Source organism: Hipposideros armiger, unplaced genomic scaffold (genome assembly GCF_001890085.2).
Source record: "Hipposideros armiger isolate ML-2016 unplaced genomic scaffold, ASM189008v1 scaffold_1043, whole genome shotgun sequence".
Lineage (NCBI taxonomy): Eukaryota > Metazoa > Chordata > Mammalia > Chiroptera > Hipposideridae > Hipposideros > Hipposideros armiger.
The window spans coordinates 235,560-238,181 of record NW_017732393.1 but is presented as its reverse complement, the minus strand read 5'-3'; positions in this window follow the sequence as shown (position 1 = coordinate 238,181).

The window sequence follows — 2,622 nt, the reverse complement described above, 5'->3', positions numbered from 1 at the left end:
AGTTTCCTTATACACTACACCCAGTTTTGCCTAATAATTATGGTACGTTTTTAAAAGCAAAGAAGTTCACATTTGAGCAATACTATTAGCTAAATTACAGACTTTATTCATATTTCTCCAGGTTTTCACTAATGTCCTTTTTTCTGTTACAAGAGTCAATCCAGAATGCAATGTTGCATTTAGTTAACCTGTCTCTGTAGTCTGCTCTACTCTGTCACAGTTTCTCAGTCTTTCCTTCTTTTCCCTGGCCTTGACACTTTTGAAGAGTGAGGTATTTTGTAGAATATTCCTTAATTTGGGTTTGTCTGATGTTTTCTCATAATTAGATTAGGATAACTGATTTGGGGAAAGAATACCACAGAGGTGAAGTGCTCTTTTCATCACAGTGTCAGGATTACATGATATCAACATGACTGATCATTGGTGATGTTCACTTTGATCATTTGGTTAAAGGTGATGTCTGCCGGGTTTCTCCAATTATAAAGTTACTATTTATCCCTTTTTGTGTTCTAGTTGTTAGAAGGAAGTTACTAAATCTAGCCATATTAAGGAGGAAGGGAATTAAAGTCTACCTCCCAGAGGGAGGAGTATCAAAGAATTTGTGGGTATATGTTTGAAAACAACCACAGTAATTAATAAATATTTGGGATCAGATAATTTGAGACTATCCAAATATTCTGTGGACTTTGCCTGCAGCAATTATTACTGTGATGTTCTGATGGTAATTTTTTATATTCCTCATTTCCTTCTACATTTAATATTTCAAATTATTCTGTGAGGAAGATTCCCCCTCTCACCATTTATTTTTTGATACAATTATTTGTTTCTATCAGTAGGACTCATGGATTTTTAAGTCTTTGAGATTATAATCCAATATGATCNAATTTTAACAATGAAGACATGAGTTCTGGAGAGTAGACATGCTGAGCCTCTGACCTCATCAATGTCTTGTTCTTGTGCACCAAGAGGGTGCTATGGATAGCTCCGAACTCCCCAGGTGGTATGAGGGGAGGAGAAAGGAGGCAGCATTTTACCATTCCGGAGCTCTTATACACGACTATGATATCCAGAATACTATTTTCTGTATTCCCATTAGAAGTCACTTAAACTTCCATGGTCTTGTGTTCTGAGGCTCTATATTCAACAACTCCTCCTGCACATTTCTTTATTGCTGTTTTCAAAGCTCATACCATAGAAGAGCTTGGGATGGCTATCTCTATCCCTCACTTCTCTAGCATGTTTTTTGTAGCTTGAACCGCCCCCCCCCCAACATGGCAAAATCTGTTCCAGATCCAAAGGTTTGGTGGCATAGCATGCACTTAAGAGACCATCATCTGAGATGACTTGCCCTTCAGAGTGCAAACAGACCCAATACATTCTATCACTGCTCAACTGAGGGCAATCTACTTATGTTCCAGTGTGAGTGGCGCACACAGAGTCTGAGCTGATTTTCACTTAGATTATACCTGCTTTAGAAAGTAAACTCTTCTACCATCCCTTCTGTCACTGTGTTCCCTGATATTTGGAAATTTGGCATGGGTAAGTTTCAAAAGTTCCACAAAGTATTTAGAATAGCCACTGGCTACATCCAAGCAAATGAACTGAACTTGAAGCACGGCTTCTGTGATATTTCTCATCTCTTCCAGATAATTCTGCCCACTTCCTTAACTCCAGCTAAATGCTGCACACATTGTAGATTATTGTGGGAAAGATATCCAGTTATCCAGGGCATAATACTTACGAATTGTTGTGACCCTGAAATGCTTGGCCATAACCACGGCCATTTTAAATGCCTCCATAGTGTTCATGTTGGAATCCTTTGCTAAGGGCCACATTGCTAAGTAATAGGAATCCCTGAGTTGGTCTGCTTAGACTTTCAATAGGTGACAGTATGTTCAGCATCCACCTGTGCTAGAGTCTCATGATTGCTTTGCTTAAGCCCTCAGGTATGCATCTATGTAGGGCATGCGCTTTGCTGGGGAGTGGAATGGGGCACAGGCTTTAGCTATACTACCGCTTGAGCCAGGCATCTTTTTCCTGGTAGGAGCAGAGCTGTTGGGGGAGGGAGTGCTGTTGCTGCCGGCAGGGAGTTTTTAAAAATTAAATTTATAGTGGTAAGGATATCTTTGCCGACCTCTTGATTCTGCATTAGTTGCCTGTGCTACATTATCCTTTAGACCTTGTCTTTACCCATCCTAACACTTTGTTTTGTTGGCTTTCTATTATACTTTGTATCCCTCACTTATCTGAAAGTACCATAAGGACAAAAACCTTATCTGGTTCAACTTTATAACCACTCCGATGTGGAAACATCAAGTTGGTGGAAATAATTTATATTTCCATTAATATGAGAATGATTGAATGAGTTATCCATACTGTGGAAATGGTGCAGCTATAATATAAAAAGGAATGAAATGATGCACATATAGTGACATCAAATTATATTAAAGTTATAGTTTTGAGTGAAGAAAGTAGCAGAAGAGTACTTAGGGAATACCGTTCCAGTCACATACATACATACATATATATGTATCAACTAGTTTATTAAGTAGTTCCAATTTTGTGGTACAAACATGGAAGGCTTTTATTTTTTCCAGTAATTGCTGTCAACTGTGTTCTGTA